The following is a 24,968-nucleotide window of genomic DNA, read 5'->3' as shown; positions in this document are numbered from 1 at the left end:
TTTTTAGTGCAACATTACCATTTTGTTCTCATAACATAACGGTTCATATGGGCTCATGCATTTTTAAAAAATGAATTAACAATGGGATCTACAACTGGAATGGCCTTTAGAGTGTATGGAATTTTTGGTGTGTGCAGATCATAAGGATTAGCTGGGGCGAAATAGTTCCACTTTTAACTTTGACAAATTTTCATCAGTTTGGCTTAAGATGCCTTGATTTTGAAAAACATTATTTCATATAAAAAACAAGCAAGATTTAACACAATTTAGTTAACATACCTAGTGCGATATGATTCTGAAATGAATTTTTAGTGCCTCTCATAATCTTGATCCTCTTTTATCAGGGGATATTTATCAGTCTTTTTAAGACCATGGCCCCTTATATTGCCCTCAGTTTAGTTTTGGGAAAATAACTGAGAATGTGTAGTAAAACGAATCACTTTGCAGTTCTAATAATCCCAGTTTGGGAGATCTATACTATGGAAATGAAAGCATTAGGAACTAAAGATACATGTGTGAGGATGTTTAGTGCAACTCTATTTATAGAGGCAAAACACTGGGAGCGTCTTGCATGTAATGACTACAACTATTACAAAGAATAAATTAAATCTGTATTACTGACCTTGGAACCAGTATGTGTCACCATGATACATTGTTAAAGAGGAAAATCTAATTATAGATTACTTGTTAAAATGGGATTTCTTTTTTAAATGGGAAAATATAATGAGATACATTTCTCATAGGTGTGTATTATCTCAGCAAGATGGGAATGCATGGGAAAGAGGGCTTACATTTTTTTCTCTGTGTATCTCTCTGTATTGTTTGACCTGCTATAATGTGCATTATTGCTTTTAAATTTAAATATCTTATAAAGTAAAAAGAAAACACCCAGGTGCCCTGCTTTTCTTATTTGGGAATAGGAAACAAAACCATTCTTCAATAACGTAATGAAGTTATTCTGACCAGGAAAATATATGTTTAAAAATAATGTATCACCATTTCAGTTGGCATTTTTCAGCTGTTTGAGCCCATGCTCCCAGCACTGATTCCTTCCTGCATGTTTTTACCTCCGCCTGCCAAGAAGTGCTGTTGAGCTTCTGACTGCCTATGTTTATACGAAGGGAACAGCAACCATCTCTCAGTTCTGACCCCGCCCCTCCGGTGGGCCTTCCATTGGAGAGTTTTAGCTTAAATGGATCTACAGCCTTTTACTCATAAGAACGGCCATCACAAAGATGCGCCCCGAGAATAAACACTCCTTATAAAGTGCTTTTTACTTTATAAGATATTTAAATTTAAATTTAATTAAAACATGAAAAAAATTGGAAATTTCCCTACCATTTTTAAAAATGTGCTTCCCAAAGTGCTTTTTGTTATTGTTGTCGTCGTTGTTTGTTTACCTCCCTCCCTCTGATCTGCAAATAAGATAAATCCTGCTGCAAGAATATGAGACCCTCCTTCCTCAGGCAAAGTCCCACTCTGCTTGTGGTTGCCCCTGTGTTCCCAGGAAGTCATCAAAAGGAAACCTTATCTAAAGGCTTTGTATACACGGAGGGTATAAGTAATCCCAAGATTGGCCAAAAGGTTGAGCAAATACAGTGTAAGTGAATCATGGCGATGTTTGATGACGTATGTGATAAAGGCAGTGATGCCTCAGGAAAGGAAACGCAATGAGCTCAGAAACTCAGGCCTCCCAGATTCATGACCTAGAGACGGTAATGGCTGGATTAAAACTTGAGGAAGCAGCTGGCAGTATGGAGTGGAAAACAGGATTTGTAGTCAGCTTGCAGGGTTGGGATAATATGGTAACGTGAAGAGCAGGATGGTTAGGTTCTCATAGAGAATTATGCACAATTTTGAGCAGATGGATTTGGTCTCAAAATAATATGAATATTTTCTAATTACAATGTAAAAATGCATTCATTCATTCATTCAAAAAGTATACATGGAGCATCACCTTCCAGCCAAGGCCAGGGGGCTGTGTGTGAACCCAGGACAGCTTAGGGGGCTCCAAGGCCAGAGCTGAACGAGCGTGCAGCAGCAGTAGAGGGTGGGAGAAGGGCAAGACCTATGAGAAAAAGAGGATTAAGAGTTTCTAACTGCACTTTTCCTGTGGTTCTTATGAAGACCCAACTCGTCCCGCCTCATGCATTTAGCGATCACACTTTTCGAGAAAAAAATAAATTTAAATATTTTCTTTGCCTCATTTATCCCTGAATCAGCTTTGTATTTTCAGCTTTGAAAGGGTGATGATGCTGAAACTTGAGTAGAAAGGAACTCTTAACCTGAAAACTGCTCTTCTGTTATCTTCTGAACCCTCAGTGATTCTCAGAAAAAGGCACTGGGGCAGCCTTGGGGACTTTTTTTTTTCCAAGCAAGTCTTTTCAAGAACTAAGACTTCTGGAACAGCGGTGGCATTTTTTTACAGCGGTGGCATTTTAGAAGATTTAGATTCAGATTAACTTTACCACTAGCCTGTGGTTCGTAGGGGTGAGATCCTCACAGAGTCATAAAAATTGCTGTCAAATCAAGGTTTTGAAATAAAACTATTAGGGGAAAAAGTTATTATGTAAGTAATTATGTTAAAGGTGCTTTGTACCATGAATACAAAAAGTTCCTTCTCATGTTTTACCGAATGAAGCTTTCGCTAAAAATCTAGCCTAACCTAAGGAGCTGATTGTAAGAGGAAAAATGCTGCCATCAAGGTGAATTGAAATGAATTAGATTAAGTAAATGCAACTATACTAATATGTAATGTGTTTTTATTTTATTTTTTACACGTTTGTATTTATTTTTACAGAGAGAGGAAGGAAGAGGTATATAGAGAGATAGAAACATTGATGAGAGAGGAGCATCACTGATTGGCTGCCTCCTGCATGGCCCCTACTCAGGATAGAGCCTGCAACCGAGCGAGAATGCTCTTGACTAGAATCGAACCCAGGACCTTTCAGTCCACAGGCTGATGCTCTATCCACCGAGCCAAACCGGCTAGAGCTGTAATGTGTTTTTAAAAAGTAAATGAAATTTTACAAAAGAGGAAGAAAGAAAAGAGAAGAGCTAGAAAGCAGGAAAAAGAGACTTAAAGCAGAAGTCTATCTTTAACCTGGACAGATTTGTCCAGAAACTTGGGAGTTTCTCCAGGGACCCTGAAGAAAGGAGCAGGGTACTGGGGTGAGGAGGCACCTGTGGATGCTGCCTCTGGTAGAGGCTGTCTTCCTTATTCATCCTCCTTTCTATGTTTCTACAGCCCATCTCCAGGTTACAAATGGCTTATGTTGCAAAGGGTCACTTGTTTGTATTATCAGTTATCTGGAACTCAACATGTGTTTAACCCATAGAAGGCATTATCCACAGGAACAATGTTATATATGCCCCTCAGCCTACCAGACTGTGCCACAACCACTTTACCAGGTGTCACTGGCTGAAATACCACACATTTGCAATGGGTAGTGACAGGAAACGACTATTGTCCTACCAATGGTTAGACCCCAAAGTGCAAGCCATTGACTTGGCTGTTGTGCTTGAGGGTAAGCAGGTTCAATTAAAAAAAGAGTGAGCCAGTCTATGAAAATTTCTGTGGCTACTAAATCATTTGGGGCGTAAATGTGCAAGATTTGGGGTCAGGCAGACCTAGGTTTATATTCATATTCCTCTTTCTCTGCTGCTTCCTGGTTGTGAGCAGGCTAGTTCATCTCATGAAGGTCACCTGGGGGTAATAGTATGTCTTTAGAGCATTGCTGTGAGAAGTAAATGAGTGTTGTGCACAGATGTTAGCTTGTTATATAATATTAATAACATGTTAATATAGTATATTATAATATTGTTAGGTACTAATTGTTATTCTAGGTAATTATTATTCCTTATGTATGGCTTTTCTCCTGGAGAGATTATAAACTTTGAGAGCAGAGATTTTTGTCACCTACTTTGGCAAATCCCCAAATGCAAAGTACATAAAACACAGACACTACTTTTTCAGATATTGACAATGATTTGCTTTGTTCAAGGTCTTTAGGGATTAAAAACTCTGTTCTCTGGTTATTTCACAATTTTTTCTTTCTGTTTGTTACAGGCTTGTTGCTAGCACAGCTCTTATGATAACTGGCTGTGACTGGTATTTATTTAAGAGAGTAATGTTGTGTGAAAGGTCCCCCTAGGAAAGGAAGGTGTGGGTGACAATGTGATATGGCAGTTAGTACCTGGAATTGACCAGCAGGTGGCGTGCTGCCAACTTGGAGCACCATGGTTGGAGTTTGGAACCAGGGGGATGCATGGATGGGCAGCTTCAGGAGGCCTCAGCCGACATGTGACCATGTGTGCATGGGATGGATAGATATTCTTTGGGAATTTCTACTGAAAGGAATACCTCAAATAGGCACAAAGGTCCATCAGGACATCTCTGAGAAACTGAATCCAAGTGCTCTAGCAAGACCATGCGTCCCCCCTCTTCCTGCATCCTTTGAACCTGGTGGTTCCACCACTTCCAGTGACTTGCTATCAAATATTGGTTCCAGGACCAGGAAATTAGAAAACTAAGACCGTCTAGAGCAGTGGTTCTCAACCTTCCTAATGCCGCGACCCTTTAATACAGTTCCTCATGTTGTGGTGACCCCCAACCATAAAATTATTTTCGTTGCTACTTCATAACTGTAATTTTGCTACTGTTATGAATCGTAATGTAAATAGCTGATATGCAGGATGTATTTTCATTGTTACACATTGAACATAATTAAAGCATAGTGATTAATCACAAAAACAATATGTAATTATATATGTGTTTTCTGATGGTCTTAGGTGACCCCTGTGAAAGGGTCGTTTGACCCCCAAAGGGGTTGCGACCCACAGGTTGAGAACCGCTGGTCTAGAGGCAGTGTCTGGCCTTGTTAATGGATGGCCAGGCTTTTCTGCTTGGAGTCCTTTTTTCTTTACTAGATTTCTTACCAATGTCTTATTCCTCTTTCCTTTATTCTTTACTACATTTCTTACCAATGTCTTATTCCTCTTTGTGTAGATGATTAAAGTACTAAAGTATGGTTGTAGGTCTAGTGCCTCTTTTCTTACATAAAAAAAGATCTCAGTTAAAAAAGAACAACTGGTAAACATTTATTATAGAAACGGGAAAAAAGCTGATCTGCATAAACAAGGGGAAACCTGTATGTGATCCCCAATTCCCAAAGATAACCACTATTAAAATTTGATAAATAATGTTTTAGACTTTTACAAATGTCGACATATTTTCTTAGACAAATGAGATCACACTGATTAACTGTTTTATAACTTGTGTTTTTCATTTAATCTATGCTGAATATTTTTCCATGTTAATATAGTTCAAACATTATTTTATAATGATTGCAAAGTGCTACCTCTTATGAATGTGTTCTAATTATTCAACTCAAACATGGTGGCTTGGATTTGAGACTCACAAAATGCTTTTTGTCTGTATGCCCAGTTTTTCATGGACTTAAAGCCAAGCTTTCCAGAATAAGGAAAACCTTACTCGTACTTTCCTCCCCACTCCTGACCCCTCATAGAAATTAATATTGGAATAAGCAATTTAATGCTCCTTTTATGTTGGTAGTGAGTTTTGAAGGTCATCATAGGCTCTGTCTGTTTGAATTGTCTGTTAACACACAAATAGAAAAGCCTACTTTCACATGGATTGTTTCTAAGTTTTACCTAGTATAAACAATGCTGTGAGAAACATCCTTATACATGTGAAAATCCATAGTATTTTCTTGGGGTATATTTTTAGAACAAAAACTTCAGAACTAAAGGGTACACATATTTTAAAAAGCTTTTGCAACACCTATAATTATAAAAGCATAATATGCTAATTAGACTGGGCAGCCGAACGACCTTCCGGATGTCATTCCGAACAAAGCCAAGATGGTGGAGGCTGAGGCAGAGGCGGTTAGGGGTGATTAGGCAGGCAGGCAGGCGAGCAGTTAGGGACGATCAGGCAGGCAGACAGAGAGGTTAGAGGCAGCCAGGCGAGCAGTTAGGGGCAATCGGGCAGGCAGAGTGGTTAGCAATCAGGCAGGCAGGTGAGTGGCTAGGGGAGATGAGGCAGGCAGGCAGGCAGAGGGGTTAGGGGTGATCAGGCAGGCAAGCAGTTAGGGGCAATCAGGCAGGCAGAGTGGTTAGGGGTGATCAGGCAGGCAGGCTAGTGGTTAGGAGCCAGCAGTCCCGGATTGTGAGAGGGATGTCCGACTTCCGGGTTAGGCCTAATCCCACAGGGATCCCTAAACAGGCAGTTGGACATCCCCTGAGGGATCCCGGATTGCGAGAGGGTGATTTCATGCACCGGGCCTCTAGTATTACAATATTATCTTTCTTATATGTTGTACCAATTTACAGTCCTGCTAGGAGAGTATGAAGGTGCCATTTTCCAGACCTCCGGCCAACATTGGGAATTATAAATGCTGTTTGCATGGTAAAACTGTTGCTCAGTTGCTAATTATAAATGCTATTTGTAAGGTAAAAGTATTAACCCTTTACCATATAGGTTTCCTTTTTAAATCTCATTTTATCATTTGTGGCAATTTTGGTTATGGTTGGGTTATTTTTTATATACATGAATTTTACATTTTGTTCATTTAAACATTTAAAATGTTTTTCTTCATGGTTTCTGCTTTGGTGATCATCATTAACATGATTTTCATGATACAAGTATTTAATTATGATTAAAAATTTTTAGATTATAAAAGCAGTCACCTGTTTTTCTTCTAGTCTGCCTGTAATTGTATTTCCTCCTTTAACTCCTTAGCCCACTAGGCAGGTACTTTGTGTATGGTCTGAGGTATAATTGCATCATTATTTTTCATAGTAATTAACTATTGGACCAGTTATTGAATAATCCATTTTCCCCACTGGGTTTAAATACCTTATTTAAGGAGTAAACATTTTAATATAGATCTTGTGTTCTGGGCTTTCTGTTCTGTTCCATGGCTCTGCCTCTTTTGGAACCAGTATCAAACTTTTGGTTTTTGATAATTTTAGCCTATTTAAGACCTAGGACCCTCTCCTTGTTGTTTTCTAAAATTTTATTTAGAAAATTTTTCAAATTCAATATTTAAATTCAGTTTTTAAAGTCTTTCAAATAAACTTCAGGGTTCCTTTTTTGTCCTGTTTAAAAACATCTCTGGGGATTTCCAACAAAATTTAATTATATTTATAAATTAAATAGGAGAGAATTGACACCTTTACAATGTTGAGTCTTTTAGTCCTGGAAACTTGTATAACTCTCAATTTATTGAAATCTATCCTATTTTCTCATAGAGTTTTATACATTTTTAAAATATTCATGTTTTATTATTCCTAGAAATTTTGTTATTGTTGCTATTTTGAATGAGATTTTTTCCATTATATTTTTAAACAGTTTTTGGCTGTTTCATGGAAAATAATATGAATTTCGTGAGTTTATTTTGTGTCTTTACCTCACTGACATTGCTAATTATTTCAAACATTTTTAAAAAGTTGATTCTATTGCCCTGGCAAGTATTGCTCAGCTGTTAGAGCACGGGGCCCCACAACCAAAGAGTCAAGGGCACATTTCTGGGTTGTGGGTTCAATTCCTGTCCCCTGTTGGGGGTAAGTTGGGGATGGGAGGCAACCAGTCGATGTGTCTCTCTCACATCAGTGTTTCTCTCCCTCTCTCTCTCTCTCTCTCTCTTTTCCTCTCTCTCTCCTTCTTCCTTCCCTTCACCCCCTCCCTTCCTCCTTCCCACTCTCTCTAAAAATTTAATGGAAAAAATACCCTTTGGTGAGGATTAACAACAATAAAAAATTTGATTCTATTAAGTAAATGATTGTAACGTGTACAGTTGGATGATTTTGTCTCCTACTTTCTCATAATTCTTCTTTAGTTTCTTTTTCTTGTCTGGTTGTAATGGTTCAAATGCCCAGAACAGTGCTAAATGGTAGTGACAGTGAGCATCCTTTTCTTGTTTCTGATGTTGCATTTGGTTTGATACAGATAACTTCAGCATGCTAAGAAAAATTCTGCCTTCATTTTATTAATTAAAAAATAATATTGAATTTTAACAAAAGGTATTTCAAGATTACCCATTGTGCTAATTCAAAATCTTTTTTCAATTGACTTATTTATGTCATTATGCTAATGTATTCCTTAATACTGATTTCTCTTTACATCTCTAAGGTAAACCATGTGTATACATGAGGTTAGTCTGTGGTTTCCTTTATTATGCTTTATTAGTTTGTTTTAAGTCACAGGTATTATGTTAGCTTTTCTTACTTTTGTCCACTTGAACATTTTATATAGTTTGGAAATTATCTGTGGCTTGAAAATCAGAGAGAACTTGGTTGTGCAAGTAATTTGGACTAAGAACATTCCTTGGAAACAATTTCTCAATAACTTTTACATTTTTCAACATCTTCTTGAGGGCAGTTTACCTCTAACTCCTTTCGCTCTGCCCACAATATTTGATATGTGGTGTTCTCATTATTAAAAACTTATAAGCATCCTGCCCTAACCGATTTGGCTCAGTGGATAGAGTGTTGGCCTGCGGACTCAAAGGGTCCCAGGTTCGATTCCAGTCAAGGGCATGTACCTTGATTGCGGGCACATCCCCAGTAGGGGGTGTGCAGGAGGCAGCTGATTGATGTTTCTCTCTCATGGATGTTTCTAACTCTCTATTCCCTCTCCCTTCCTCTCTGTAAAAAATCAATAAAATATATTTTTAAAAAAGAAAAAAAAACTTATAAGCATCCTGTAATTACCTTTTTATTTCTTCTCCAATCAATGAATTTTTTAAAAGAAGACTTATAAAATTTTTCCAAGAGCTTAGCTCTTTTTCAACTTGTACTTTTGTAATTATTTTATAGTTTTGTTACAGTGTGGTCATAGAATGAGGCCATAATTTCTTTTGTGGGGAGATTTTTTATTGGCTTAATATGAACTCAGTGTTTGCAAACTTTTATCTTTTCTTAAAGGAATAGACAGAAGATCCTTCTCTTCCATTATTCCTTTTTTCATTCAGCATTGTTCCAGCTATCTGTTCCCAAATGGCAGGCACTATATTAGAAATGAGTAAGTCATAAACTTTCTCTAAGATTGTCAAAGTCTAGATGGAACATAGATATATGAAGACCTAATTGTAATACAGAGCAAGAAATGCAACAGCCATGGAATATATAAAAGAGGCATTCCACGAGCCTGTCATAGGCTCTGGGAATACAAAGCTGCCTAAGGTACCACCATGGCCCCCAGAGACTTTTAGTACAAAAGTGTGTTTAGGTTTTTGGAGGCAAGGCGGCCCATTAGGAAACCACCCTAGTCATTTGGTAATAAGACATATGAGAGATATCAGAGAACAGGAAGAAGAGAGGGGATTTTCACATTTAAAGGGCAGGAAGAAGAAGAGTCCTCGTAGGAAGCGAAGGAGGTAGGAGTAAATTTTGAGAAGCCACAGAGAACATTTTAAAGAGTGCTTGGTCACATGGGTCAAATGCAGCCGAGAGGACGAGGAAGATAAAAGCTGAAAAGGAGTCCGTTAACCTTGGCCTTTGTTGACCTTGAGAAAGCATTTCCAGTGAAGTGTGAGGAAGATGCTAGACCGTAAGCAGGTTGAGTCTTACCTGGGATGAGAGACAATGGAGACAAGAAGTGTTTCTCCGGAAGCTCAGGTGTGAAGGGAATGAGTGGGTTAGGGCAGTAACTATAGGAGCAAAGGGGAGAAAAAATAGCTTTTAGGACATAAAAACATGAGCATGTTTAGACCATGAGGAGGGTGAGCGGACGGGGAGAGGCGTTGGCGGAGGAAGGGTCCTGAGCAGGTGGGAGTCACAGGGGGAGACAAGCCACGCGGGAGACAAGCCACAGCGGGAGACAGTCCCGGGGGGATGGCCTCTGAAGGGGGAGAACCCCTCTTTTTGAGTCAAAGCAAATGATTGGTACCTGTAGGCAGACTGGGCAGGGAAGTGGGGTCTCCGATACCATGCAAGGCTGGAAGAAGGTGTCATTGTCGAACCCATGGAAGGGTGCAGGGTCTCGGTCTGCGTTGACGGTTTGCCTGGTAGGTAAGATCAGGATCCAGCCCTCCCTCCCCTTGCTAATAGAACCAGAGAATCTCTAGGCTTACATTTCCCCGGGCTATTTTTTTGTCTGGGCTATCCGAGGTTGTCAAGAAGTGACTGGCCATGTGGTGTGTGACGTGGATTGTGAGAATAATTAACACAGTCAGCTGAAAATAAAGTGATGGATGGGTGCCATCAGGTCAGAAAGGTTTCTGTTGCGTAAATACAAAGTGTGTATAAATCAAAGTAATATTTCAGATCTTCAGTAGGCCTCGTTTTCTGTTTCTGAAGACTCAAATCAGCACACAAGGAGAAATGTTTGCGACGGTGATATTTATTTTAGCACATTGTATTTTGATATTCATTGTTTATTTCTACTACTAACTTTGAATCCTTAAAAAGGGATCTGTTATGAAACTTGCAAAAAAAACTTTCCATTTGCACATTGGGCTCCCACATGTTGACAACCAATTAGTCCCCTGAAAGAATGGCTAGACCGGAGGTCTTTGGGTCTTTTTCTGTTATTTTGGACAAACACTCTATCCTTTGTAGGGAGGGAAACTTCTGGTTTGATTCACGCTGTGGATAATTCTATGAGAAAATGCCCACACAGGCGCCTTTATTAAGATCTCGTTTATTAAAAATCAGGGGTGACAGTTTAACAGGCTCATTATGGCTCAGAAATCCCCTGGGGCGTTTTAACCTCTTGCAGACTTTTCAGACGTTCACGTTGCCAAGTGCGCTGACCGTCATATCTGCACTCTACCCTGCTCGGGCGCTGATTTTGGGAAGTGTCACTCTTACTGTACCAAGAAGTCCAAGGTCAGGTACCATCCCAAGTCAGCGTCCACGGGCTTTCCCTGAAGAGGGGGCGGGGTGGGAATTCAACAAAGCCCCCAGGATGGGTGGTGGGCCCAGCTTCCTAGCACACCTGTCCCATGCTTTGTAAATTTCATGATCATTTCTCTTTTCACTCTCATTCCTGGGGGACCATCACATCTGCTCTGCTCTACCCCCAAATGTCGACACAACCCGACAGATCACTATGTGGAAGTTTGCTTGAAGGGACCTGAAGCCACTTCCATTAACTCTGTAGAGGCACTGGCATCCACCCCTCACACACTGCCCCCCCCACCCCCAACCCCCCCACCCCCCTGCATCACTAGGCGCAGCAGCCCTGGCTGTGTTGAAATTAAACCTCAGCCATCTCGCCCTGCTCATCTGCCTTCCTCAGAACAGTCCACTCCGTCTTGTGCCTCTTCCACTAGACGGGAGCCTGGGATGCTGAGAGAAGGAAACCGAGATGGAGCGACAGATTGAGGTTCTCCCGGGGCCCCTGGAGGGGAGAGCACCTCCCACCTTCGGTGCCAGGCTGTGCCGCCTTCTTCTTGCAAGTCCAGAGCCCCAGTGAAAGCTTGAGTGAGATGAGATAGTATAGAGACTGCCAACCTCCCCTCCCCTCCCCTCCCCTCCCCTCCCCTCCCCTCCCCTCCCCTCCCCTCCACCTCCTTCCCTTCACACACACACAAACACATCAACTTTCCACTGGCCGTGACCTGCCCTCCAGCGCGACTTATCAGCTGTGCGGGGTTGTGGCTCAAAGCAAACACACTGTGGGGTGGGCTGCTCTGCCTGCTAACGAAAGGGCGAGCCAGCGCGGCTTCAGGAAGGTTTGCGAATAAGGAGAATAATGATCGTCAGTTTCTGACCCTGGCACCGCGGCCGTGTTTATCAGGAGGCTCATGTGACTGATTAAGACACAGCCCAGCCTGAAGGAAACAGCTGCTCGCGCGCTCCGGCACTTGGCAGCCGGACAGGCAGGGTGCACACCGGCCACTGCCCCAGTAAGTATCTGGAGGACGTGTGTGTGTGCGTGTGTGCGTGTGTGCGTGTGTGTGTGTGTGTGTGTGTGTGTGTGTGTGTGTGAGGCCACTGACAGGTCTTCATTTTGATTTTTGTGTCCCTCTGGCACTAAAGGAGGTATTTTATTTGTACCTGTGATGAACAGGAATTTCCATTTCTTTTAAACATTGTTTAAGAACCGGTTATTTTCAGCTGCGTTGTTTTCTAATTTTAAGAATGAATGGGGCACCTTGCTCCAGAACGTGTATGTTCTGGTGTCCGGGATTTCTATGGTCTGTGGTGTTTAGGTTCAAAGCCAAGAGTCAGGTCACAAACGAGAGAAGCTTTTGAAGTGTGTCGAGATTTGATTTTAATCAGTGTTACCTTTGGAACTTGAGAGAGTGTTTTGAGAAAGGGCTTATTTGTTTTTTGTGTCTCTGACTTGAAGACGATCAGTTGGATGTCAGTTTTGAAGCCTGTCTCATTTAACCATGTATAGCAATGTGCAACACAGAAAACTAACAACATGGCATGTCGGTTTCAGTTAGAAGCCAGGTTTAGATTTCAGGCGCGCTTTCTACCTCAATGAAAGACACAGCCTATTGCCTTCTTCCACAAGCCAATTCACCTTCCCGACTTTAACGCTAACATTTTTAGCTGCCTCTGATCTTCCTTATTTTAGACAAGGGAGCATTTGTGTTTTTATGATGCTCAGAATCTTGCTTCCTTGTTTATGCCCCAGATTATAACCCTATTGCTTGAAGCTGATGATCACCTCTGGGGGGACCTGCTCTTTCTCTGGTTCCCTGGGCAACACTGGAGCTCACTTTGGGGAGAGCCACCACGCAGGCCCTTCCTGGAACAGAGCTGCTATTTGGGGACTTTTGTCGTTTCCTGGTGGACACCAAAAGGATGCTTAAGCCCAGCCAGTGTGGCTCAGTGGTTGAGTGTCGATCCATGAACCAGGAGGTCACGGTTCACTTCCCAGGCAGGGCACATGCCTGGGTTGCGGGCTCGATCCCCAGTAGGGGGTGTACAGGAGGCAGCCGATCGATGATTCTCATCATTGATGCTTCTATCTCTCTCGCCTTCTCCCTTCCTCTCTCTGAAATCAATTTTTAAAAAGAATGCTTAAGAAGAAAGGAAAAGGGAAAAGGGAGAGGGCAGGACCTGGAATCCATGATGTAAACTCCTGGAAGTGACCAGCCTCTGAATCAGAGTGTTGTGGGGAGATAACCAGCAAGTTCCTTTTTCTGGATTGACTGGATGTTGAGGAGGGGGCCAGAGGGTGGTTGTTTTCAAGTGAGTTGTTACCAAACAGTTATTTGACTTGTGGCAAGCCCAGGGGCACCCCGATGTGTTTCCCCAGGTGACGGATGGCCTGTCATGGATCCTCAGCTGGGATGATTTTCTTGCCATTTCTGTCCCCTCCCCATGTTGTGCGTAGAAAGTGGATTGAAAATGACCCGCAGCGCACTGCTTCTGCACTGTTTACCCCTAGACAGTTGGTCTTGTGTCCCACACCGGCCGAAGACCTGGGAAGGAAGCAGTTTCAGGTACCCCGTCTGACAAAGGGGCTCCTCTGGCTAGCCTCTCTGTTTTTCTTAGCGTGTGGATTCTTCCACACAGCCTAGTGTGTTTGATGAGAACAAATGTTTCTACCTTCTTTGTTCCTCTTTGTGCCATGTGTGTGAGGGCGCTGGGTCAGCCTGTGCCCATGTGGCCCCTGGCTTCCCTGTCTGTCTGCAGGCGTGGCTGCTCGTTGGGTCCTGGGATAGTTTTGCTGCACAGGCAGAATGGTGGAGCAGGTGAGGGGTCAGCGCCAGGCCACGGTGGGGTGCCAGGCAGGGCTGCAAGGCTGGGGGTGCAAGCTGGGACTGTGAGCCTGGGGTGCAATCTGGGGCCCAATCCCCGGAGGCCACCTCGAGGGACCCCACATGTGCACGAATTCATGCACCAGGCCTCTAGTAACAAAATAATAAAAATAATTATTTTACTTGGAGATAGTATATCGAGTCCAAGATATTAAGGTCTGGATAGGAATCTTAGAAGGTAAAATTTAATGCTATCTTATTTATTTATTTATTTATTTATTTATTTATTATCTATTTACTTATTTATTTTAATCTTTATTATTGAAAGTATTACATATGTCCCCTTTTTTCCCCCCATTAACCCCTTCCAGTCCGCCCCCGCCCTTGTTCTCCCCCCCAACCCCCCCCCCGCCCCGCCCCAGGCTTTCACCACCTGATTGTCTGTGTCCATGGGTTATGCATATATACATGATTACCTCCCACCCACCCCCCTCCCCCGCCTTCTTATGAAGACAAGGAAATTGTAGCAAATGTATCTGGGTCACAGTGCCAGTTAGCAGTCGAGCCAGGGAAGAACGCTCACAGCTTCTGCTGCTTCTCCATCATAACATGAACACTAATATTAAACTTCCATTGATTGCGCACTCCCATACCAGATGACATGCCGAGCAATCGTGTTCATTGTCACATAACCCTCCCAACAGGTCTGTGTGCTCTCTAGCATCATTCCAGTTTTAGAGTTGGAGAAACTGGAGCTCAGAGACCCCCTTAGCCACGAGGCTGTATTTGAACCTGTACACATTAAAAACCAAAAGTGGGGCGAATATGCTCACCGCACATATTTAAATGTAAAAGCCCACGACGAAATGCAAATGCGACAGTTCAGTGCGACACAATTAGGCACACATGTGTGCGAGGGCCCTTTTGAACTCTCTGTGGCAGGAAGGGTGAGGTTTCCCCTCCTGACAGTCCAGGCCGGAGCTCTGTAGTCAATGGCTGGCGGTGTTTTCTCTTTGACAGCGGTTCCGCAAAGAGCCTCCCATTGGTAAGAACAGCAACAGAGCGGTATTGCTGCCCTGAGCACACGGCTCTCACGGCCCCTTCTGGCCCTTTCCTCCGTTTTTTCCTGTCACTCCTTCCTTTGGAGGGCTGCCACTCCACCCAGGCCCCACCCCAAATAGCCTGCTTCGTGGTGATAAAACGATGATCAGACCTGTTTCTGGTGACTCAACCTGGAAGGTTGGTTGTCCACATAGGTGGTTGTTGTTTATGACCAGAAGTCATGCTACCCTGCCCCCTGTTTGCTCCTGCGCTTTGTTCCGAGCTGTGAGGGAGGTTGCAGGCCAGGGGACTGGCTGTGGCAGGGGAGGGAGGGCAGGCGTGCGTCTCTCTATGGCCTGGGATGCTGCCTGCACCTGCCTTTGCCAATTGCAAGCTTCACCCCTCTGCCTGCTGCATATCTAAAGAGGCCCTCTCACTTGTGAGTCACGAACCTGAGACTTTTCTGGGTCATCAGCCAGAATCCTTAAAGAAACCTACTTCTTGAACCCTTCAAAAAAATGGCATCGGGCTCTCCATAGTCCTCCATGTGGTGAAATTTCCAGATTAGGGCTGGCGCTGAAAAAAGAGCCCTGAGTAAAAATAAGTAGCAGAGGGCCCTTTGGTTAATCAGGAGGAAAATTAAGTAAGCAGACCATTCATGGATGTCTTTGAGAAAGTTACTAAGGTTTTCTCAAGGCTGTTATGACAAGATGACACATTTTGAAGATCAGGGTATTAATAGCAAGAAAGGGGGATTTTTAACCTGCTTCTCACCTGCCTGGTGTTTCTAAAACTAAGAACCCAAGAGTCTGATCAGCAATATAGTCTGCTAAACCAAAACCACTGGAAATTACCTCCAATCCTTGCTGGGTATTGCTTACTTCTGTAGCAGTTGGCACAGTACCATGGGTGTTATATGGAGACACATAAGATGGACTGAAAACCATAGAAGAGTCCACAAGTCATACTTCAGAGCTTGTTTGAGTCAAAGTTGTGATTATTTTCTTAGGAGCTTTTTGGAGAAGGAAACAAGCTTCATGATGTAGGGCTTGCTTTGTTTCTTTGTTTTGGCCAGATTGTGTGTTCCAAAGAACCTGCTCCCAAAGCGTTAACTCCCTGGGGTCCCTCTTTCCTTTTATAGGAATTGCTCCTATCCAGTTCTTGGAGGTGTTTAGGTGTTTGCAGTTCACATTTCTATTGTTCTAGTAGGGTCCCTGGTGGTTGCCGGCTGCCGGCTGCCGGCTGCCGGCTGCCGCCTCCCGCCTCCCTCTGTTCCGTGCTGCCCCCTGGTGGTCAGTGCACGTCATAGTGAGCCATTGAACTCCTGGTTGGTGGAACTCCCAAGGGGACACTTTGCATATTAGGCTTTTATATAGAGAGATAGACTTGGAAGTCTGGTTTTATTTGCTGTTTTAGACGATCACAGTAGTATCTCTGGAATCTGGGTGTGTAGGTTCACTGTACTTTGATCTTACTTGAGCCCATCCATGGTATTGGGCAGACAAACTCCTACATTTATATGGGAATTTTCTGGTGTGAGGCGCTATTTTGCAATTTGCTACAATTCTATGAAAAAGGAAGGCCAACATCACTGTTGTTTACAGTGAGAAACCTGAGAATGAAAGAAAGTGAGTGACTTGTTCATGGTCATGGAACCAGTAGCTGGCACAGCTCTGCTAAGTCCCCCATCTCCCGACTCTGGATGATACCTATGAAATTGTCCCTTGTGATCAAAAGTGCTATAATTTGTATTACCTTACGCTGGACAAAAGCTATGTGAATGGCTGATTTCATGATATGCCATTTCATACATGTCAATGATGCTATTTCCAAGCCTATGGATACTTGGCTTCAGAAACCGGGTCAGCTTAGTTACAGACGCAATAGTATTTGCTTAGGGCAATTTTTTTTAAAGGAACTTAGTGGTCATTTTCTCCCCCTGCAGACCCAATGTGGTTAAGTTGGAGTCATACCAACTATGGCATTATGTAATATTCATCTTTAGAAGAAATCTGATTGTTTTCTTAAATACCAAAAAAAAAAAAAGAAAGAAAAGAAAAGAAGAAGAAGAAGAAGAAGAAGAAGAAGAAGAAGAAGAAGAAGAAGAAGAAAGAAATCTGACGTCTAGCACTCCTCTTACCCAACAAAGCCATCAACATTCTTGGAAGTTCTGCCTGGTCACAGTACCCTTGTGCCCATGGGAACCGTGTCCACTGTGACCATTTCCCTCTGCAAAGTTATCTGCGCACAACTGAGAGGTCTTAGCTTCCTAGCATACTTGAGCCTCCTCACTACTAGTCAACGTTCTGTTGTGGCAGTCCGGTTCATTGTGTAAAGCATTATCAGTATGTTGATAAGGTCCTAAAAATGACAGTGGGTAATGCAGGTGATTTTACAGTGCACAGTGTCATGGCCAGGGCTTGGAGGCAGGGCAGGGCAGGGTGGGGAGAGGGAAGTGGAAGCAAGTGAACAGCTTTATGATAATAGCGGCTATTACAGTTTGTCTTTCTAAAGTAGCTTTTCTTTGGAGTATGAATGTGAAAGGTAGTCTTCTTTGAATGTAAAAAATCCTGAAAGACATTTAATTCATGAACCGACTCAAAGAGCCTTTTCCTTTAGTGACTGCTGTGATAATCTGCACCTTTCAAGAGAACAAAAGGGAAAAGAAATTTTTCAAAAAAGAAAAGAAAATGAAATGGTGGCTTTAAGGTTCCCAGATAATTGTCTGTGGAATTTGAAGTCATATAGGCTTTGATGCCTCTATTGTAAGTGGAGAATTGAGCTAAGTATGTGAATGACTGATGTACCAGATGTCCCAACATCTTTTAAGTTTTTCAGTGATCAGATTGTTTTTGAAAGGCTTCCCTATTTGTCAACTGTTGCCCTATCCTTATACTTAACTTCGTATTGTTTAGGTGGACCTATCCCCAGCCCACAAAATGTTCCAGCCCTCGCATGGATCATTATGCCATTGATTTGCTTTAGTATTGTAAGTGTATTCAGCATCTCATCTTTGAATATACTTTAGGTACTGTCTTTGAGAGAGAACTAGCAAGGGGGGAAATAACATGGAAACAGTTTAGTCCACATAGTGAAATTCCAGAAACTTATGTTAGTAACTACTTACCTGCCGCTTAATTCAGAAATTGCCAACAAGTGCTTGCTTCGGCAGCACATATACTAAAATTGGACCGATACAGAGATTATCATGGTTCCTATGCAAGGATGACACGCAAATTCATGAAGAAAAAATTGCAGACTAGGAACTGCATTTGAATGTGTAAGTGATTTTAATTGCTTCTTCCAGCTCCCCCCCCCCCCGCCCCCCGCCCCACCCTCCCTCCCCCGCCCAAGGTATCTGTACTGAGATAGAAACCTTAGCAATTGATGAACTGGCCAAAAGGAAGGCAATGAGCCCATGAAGCTGCCATGGAATCAGACTTCATATTAAAAAGAAAGAAAGGAAAGAAATAAAGAATGGCCGTTGAGTTTTGATAAAATAATAATTTTCCTTTCGTTCAATAATTCAAAATGGCTGAACTGAGGTGTTGGGTTTTTTTTGTTTTGTTTTGGGTCTTTTACATAAGTTCACTTTGAGGAGATAGCAGTAGGGATTTCTTTTTTTTTTTTTTTTTGAGGAGTATACACACTGTAAAACCGACCGACCTGTTTTCCAAACTCCTTACGCCTGGAGCCAGGGAGCTGGAAAGAACACATGTCCTTTTCCAGCCACTCTACCAGCGCGCCCTGCGACTGTCAAGGATGAGTGTTCTCAAATCTCAGGTTAATGAAGATTTCTGGAGCTCAGAAACCACCTACAGATTTAAAACAGTTCAAAATAGAAGAACCGAGTCTAATTTCCATATTTGGTTCTGGAAAACTCATATCATAAGTTCAATTTGACTGACTTTGGATCCACCTCTACTTCAGTTCTGCTTTTTAAAAGTAGAAAGTGTTTCATCTGTGTGTGGAATGCCTGCCATTCAAAATCACATGAGTTGACAGGATGCTTTAGAGATCATTCGTTTTTTATGGCAAGGGCAGTGCTCAGTCTAAAGGGTGGTGCTCAAGATTTCTCATCCCTTTTTGTTCCCAGTCACTCTGATTCTAAGACAAGTCTATCTCTATTTTCCTTCTGTGGTAGGCATTTCAACTGAGCCTGCTACTGGGAGAGGAGAGAAACTGATGTTTATTTTCACAGCTCCCAAAGGTGGACATTGTTGACACTGCTGCAGAAGTGATACCTAAATTTCTGAGCAGGTTGAGTCACAAGCCAGTGAGTAGGGAAGCCAGGGTTCTGGTCCTAGTTTGCCTGGAAACAGAGTGCATGCCTTTTCTATTGTAACCACACTGTCTCTCACTCCATTTATGCTAACAACTGATGCTCACTCTGCAAAGGGCAGCCATTGTGTGGAGTCCAGATTCTGCTGTCCCTGTCAAGCCATGGACATTATCTAGTTACTAGATAGCGATGTACATAGTGATTTCCATCAGGAGGATGCTGTAGGACAGAGAAGCATCCTAGGGCTCTGTGGAGTCATGACTGCATCCTACAGTCTCCTCTCAGCCCCCACCCAGAAAACACTCACCCGTTCCCATTGTCAAGGTGTTCTGTCAGTGGTGATGCTCTGCACCTTGGGCAGGGTGTTCTTGCAAAACGAAGCCTCTGGCAACACTCGGAATTCATCATTCTATCTCATATGATCACACATAAGAAAGAACATGACTGTAGGACCTGGCTGATCAACCAGCAGTGACAGTTTGCTTTAAGTTATATTTAGTTTTTATGAGAAGTGACTTAATAGTGACATCGAGTGGAGGAGTCATCCTTACTTCATAAGTTGTTTCTTGGGGCCTTGATTATCAATAGATAAAAGGGCCGAGCAGACCTTGAAGCAGGGCCGGGGGAACATATCTCCTGCTATTTTAATTCTCTGTTCTGAGAAGAACTACTGCTTTCATCCTCTCTTTGGAAGCTGCGGGAACTTTGTTTGACTTAAGCCAGTGATGTAAGAATTGAGGTTTTATCTTTTTCAGCTACAAGGATGAGTGAGAAATGTGTCATGCATTAAAATTCTGCAACCATTTGGAATACTACCTCACAAAAAGTTTGTGGAAGAGAGGCTAATATGTTTGAGAAATTGTTTTGAGTTTTAATCCTCAGATTTGGAAATTCTACTACACAAAAAAATTATTAAAACCTCAGTAAATGCAGCCTAGTTTTTGGGACCCCCTTATGTGCAACCCAGAATTTATATTTAGGTGACAAGGTAAAAAAAAAAATCCAAAGTATTTTTTATTTGATTCATTTGTCAAGTATTTTTAAACAAATATTTTGCACTGCACATTACACAAACATGAATAATGGCACAGACTTTGTCCTACAGGATATTGCCACCTAGTTAAGCAGATCAATATTTTAAGAATTATTATAGTTATTGTACAACACATATGTTTATTCTATTAAAGAGGTTTGTACAAAGTTCTATGGAAGTCATCTATGCAGGGTGAGTCAGGAAAAGTTTGTTAGGGTTGGTGGCATTTGAACTAGGTATAAAAGGATTGGTAGTCATTGTTCAATAAATAAAAAACACTATATTTTGAAAGAATCCATTCCAGGAATAACATGTAACTTGGTAGATGTGAATCATAGGGATATGTTAGAGGAGAAACCAGGGAAAAGTCTCAAAAGACTAGGTGGTTCCAGGATTAAGGGTAGTGTTTGCCCTTCTAAAGCATTTAGATCTTTTAGAACCATTTAAAGTTTAAGAAAACACACCTTTTATTATAGACTATTTCCAATGTATACAGAAGTTGACAATATAATGAACCCCCATGTATTCAATACCCAACTTTAACAATTTTCAATGGCCAATCTTGTTTCCTTTATGTCCCCACCCATGTTCTTTCCTTACCATAACAGTTTTGAAGCAAACCCATCATTTCATCATTCCATCTATAAATATTTTACCATGTTTTCTAAACCATAAGTTTTCTTTTTTAAAATCTACAATATCAGCCCTAGCCAATGTGGCTTAGTGTCCCATGTACCCGAAGGTTGTTGGCTGGATTCCAGTCAGGGGATGTGCAGGAGGCAGCCTATTGGTATTATGTTCTCACATCGATGTTTCTCTCTCTCCCACTCTCCCTCTCTCCCCCCTCACTTCCTCTCTCTCTAAAAATCAATTTTAAAAAATACTGAAAGAAATCCACAACATCATTAATACATTTAACATAATTAACAATAATTCCTAACTGTGATTGAAGCTTGTCAAGTAAAAGGGTGACATGAATATACTTGAATTCTGGGAAGAAAACTCTGGAGGCACCGAGGAGGACACGTTGGAGAAAATAGCATCTAAAATGCTACAGGAAGCAAAGTAGCCACTTGAACAGACTGATAACTGAGTCCTCTTCAGATTACATATAATCAACAGTTATAAAATCATAAAGGCTAATGAATATTATTTGTTCACCAAATCCCCAAACACTGAAGATTTGAAAGAGGTAATTTTAAAATAATGGAATAATTTTTTTTTCACCAATATATGTTGAAAATGCTCTAAATGTATAGTGCATATCCATATTCAGTTTTACCATTAACAACTTATTCTATTTGCTTTTTCACACACCTGTCCATTTATCCATTTCTTCATCCATTCATTGGTTCATCTTTTCTTCAAAATAAGTTGTAGTCAGCAGTACATTTCATTCCCAAACACTTCGTCAGACATATCATTAACCAGAGTTCAATATTTATGCAGAATTTGTATCTTATGTAAGAGAAATTAAACTTATATATTTATTTTGTCAAAAGGAAAGGCTGTAATTCAAGAAGGATTAACATAGTTCATGGCTGATCCTTATTGGGTTATTTATAACAATGAGAAGCTTTTTTGCCATGGAGCAGCCACCCTTGTGACAAAACAGCCTTTGACAGTATTTACCTATCAAAGCCATGTGCCTCTCAGTAAATGTTATTTAAATTTCAGTGTGAAGACAGGAGTGGGTTAATGGGGGGAAAAGGAGACCTAAGTAATAGCTTCAACAATAGAGATTTTTAAAAAATTTTCAGTCTGAAGAAATTACCCCAAAGTGTAAGCTTTCTGACAGTAAGTGATAGAGTGGGTATGAGAACAAAGCACTTCCAATAGTTTTGCACTGAGCATCACTCCTTGCGTACACCTACTCTGCAGAGTGAGAATGCAATGTAGTGGATGATTTAAAAGTAAAAAGTGTAATAGAGGCAATGCATTCCATACAGAATCCTCCCAAGATTAAGAGAAGCCAATAACTGGGCAATAGGAAAGGAGGTAAAATGTTTTCACAAAAGAGAACTCTTTATTCACATATTGCAAAAAAAAAAAAAGGGAGGTCTACATTCATAAATATTTATCCTCTGGTTTCCTCCAAAAACCATTCCAGCAGTTTATGATAAACAGCAAAAATAAAATGAAACTGGAAGTGATTGACGAAGGAATAAAACAAGGTCAAAATATATCAGAGTGTGGAATAAGTTCAGACTTTGAAAGCTTTGAAATGTTTAAATTAAGTCACATTCTGCCATGGTTAATCCTGCCAATTGGCCCAAGCATTGAAAATCAAGCCGAGAAGACGTCTGGGAAGATGCATTTGTTCAAATGTTTGTTGTTGGTGAAGATACCTTGTATTCATTTGAAAACTGAAAAATTCAGTCAATCTTTCAGGCATTTGCCTACACAAAAAAAGTAGACATAAAAAAAAAATTAGGTGTTTGACTGACATTTTCAGTTCCAATATGATGTTATGACGTCCATCTATATCAGTGGTTCTCCACTGAAGGCACTTTTACCCTCCAGAGGACGATGTCTGGAGACATATTTGGCTGTACTACTGGGGGTGGGGGTGGAGTGCTACTGGCATCTAGTGGATAGAGGCCAAGGATGCTGCTAAACATCCTACAATGCATAGCATGGATGGTTCCCCCTCCCTCCCCCACAACAAAGAATTATCCATCTGAAATATCAATATTACTGAGGTTGAAAAACCCTGACCTATATGAACCAATTACAAATCTCACTCTAATATGCTTTCAAAACACTTTAGATGATTTACACGTGCCATTTCTTCTTGAAACCACTGTTGAACTGTAAGTAGTGGTGACCCTAATACACTCTACTGCTGCATCGGCATCAGGGCAAAAATGAGATGTAAAATGACTAGTCCTTCAGAATAAGGTTCACAAAAAGCTAATCTGAGTGGTTCACAACACAAGTTGACAGCACTCTTGGGTGCCCAAGAGCATCAAATGTTGGCAAGCAGGAAGGCAGATATTTAACCAGCAGAAAAGTACTCAAAGGAATTAGGGCGACATTGTTTATCTGAGCTGGGGAAAGGATCATTAGGTCCTTAGTCAGGGAATGGTTCATCCTGGGACGTCTCCCTCTGGGACTTGGAGAGCTCATTTTTCTCTTCAAAAACTGAAGAACTGCAGGCATCAGAAGCAGATGGATTAGATAAACTCCTCTGCCAACCTGTGATGATGTGTCTTTTCTTTGTTATTCTCTTTCATCTTCCCCTTCCTACTGTAATTACATAGACTCTCTCTGCCTTTGCAGCCGTTCTCATCTTCTTTCCTTATTTTTGTTACATCTGGTACCACATCCTTTCATTTTTATTATGTCCTCTTCCTCCTGAGTCTTTAACTTCTTCCTCTCTATGAGATAATCCCCATTAGTGTCCAGGTATGTTCCAGCAACTCTCGTCTTATAAAAGTATCCCTTGATCCCCACATCCTCTACCAACTGCTCTTTACTTCAATCCTACACAAACTCATTAAACTTATATTCTACTCACGATGTCTTTGTTTCTTTGCCTCCATTTTGTTCTATGTACTCTTCAACTCACCCCAGCCTGGCTTCTGCCCACTGCTCCATTGAACTGCTCTTGTCAAGATTACCTGTGATCTCCTTGCAGCAAAAAGTTTAAAAGCAGGTAGCTTTCCATCCTTCTCTTATTTGACCTCTTTGTAGCATTCAATGCAGTTCATGGTTTCATCTCCCATGAGTATGTGCTGTTGGCCTTAAGTTTTCCTTCTGCATCTCTGACTACTACTCAAAATGCTTTGCTGCTTCATCTCTCTCTGACCTCTAGATGTTGGAATTTCCAAGGCTTAAGGTGGGTCCCCTTCTCCTTTATCTTTATACTTTTTTCCCCAAGCTATCTGAACCATTTCTGTGGCTTTCAATGCTATTCACATGGAGATAACTCCCAATTTTAAATTATATCTCAGATCTTTTCTTGGAGCTCCCTATTTGAATAAATAACCACATCTTGAGACCTGTACACAGGAGTTTCACAGGAATCTCAACCTTCACACATCTTAAGCACAATTCTAGATTTCTTTTGTATAACCAACCCACCATCCTGCCAATATTCTCTAACTCAGTAAATGGCATTATGATCCAGCCAGTTTTCAAGCTTGTAATTCCCTTACATCTTTCACTAATCTCCAAGTTTCAACTCTTGGCTTAAATATCACCTCTTCAAAGAGACCTTTCCTACCACTAACCTAAAATAATCTCTCTGTCATTCTCTGTCCTAGAATCCTGTGTGGGTTTTCATTCATAGCTCTTGTAATAATTTGTAATTATACGTTGATTTGTCTGTCTACGTATTTAATGCTGGGTTTTCTTCACTAAGCTGGATACTCCCCTGGACAGGGACCAGGTCTGTTTCATTCACCACTGGATACCCGGGCCCTGGCATAATGTTTGGACAGTAGAAGTGTGTGCTCAGTCAATATTTGTTGAGTCAATAAAGGACTATTTTGATACTGAGCCTAAAATAGACACTTTTTCCCCTAGCCAAGATCAGAATTGGGTCCTTTTGTTAGAATCGTGACTTTAATTAGATTAAAAGTTAACATTTAAACACCCCATGGAAAAACACAAAGAAAAAAAGATCATATTTAATATATGCTTATTGGTTGATTAACCAATTGAAAAATATACTAAATTTCTTTGTATTCCAAGTTGTTCATTGGTAACATAGAAATAATACTATTAACTGTCTTTTATAGAATTATTTAATAGGATGAAGTTAGACAATTGCTCTCTAATCTTCTCTGAAGAAAAACATTCAAGACATACAAAGCCCCGTTCAAGATGGTGCAGAGCTTACATGTACAATCAAGTTCCTTCGTCTGAGGAGTGCACTGCACCAGTGTCTGAACTCTTGTGGTTTGTGAGCCAGCAAAAT

The 24,968-nt window shown here is 41.3% G+C and overlaps 1 protein-coding gene across 2 annotated transcripts in view; it reads left to right on the top strand.

Annotated features, from left to right (window-relative positions):
* The first annotated feature begins 11,549 nt into the window (after window positions 1–11,549).
* The window catches only part of RASGRP3 (RAS guanyl releasing protein 3), a 78,259-nt gene continuing 64,840 nt past the window's right edge, over window positions 11,550–24,968 (top strand). For both annotated transcript variants that reach the window (XM_081100612.1, XM_081100611.1), the window contains exon 1: window positions 11,550–11,876. The gene's annotated coding sequence lies outside the window, so the exon portion shown is untranslated. The remainder of the gene's footprint in view (window positions 11,877–24,968) is intronic.

Source organism: Myotis nattereri (genome assembly GCF_964212035.1).
Source record: "Myotis nattereri genome assembly, chromosome: 10".
Lineage (NCBI taxonomy): Eukaryota > Metazoa > Chordata > Mammalia > Chiroptera > Vespertilionidae > Myotis > Myotis nattereri.
The sequence above is the reverse complement of the archived record's forward strand: the minus strand, read 5'-3'. Positions and strand labels throughout refer to the sequence as shown.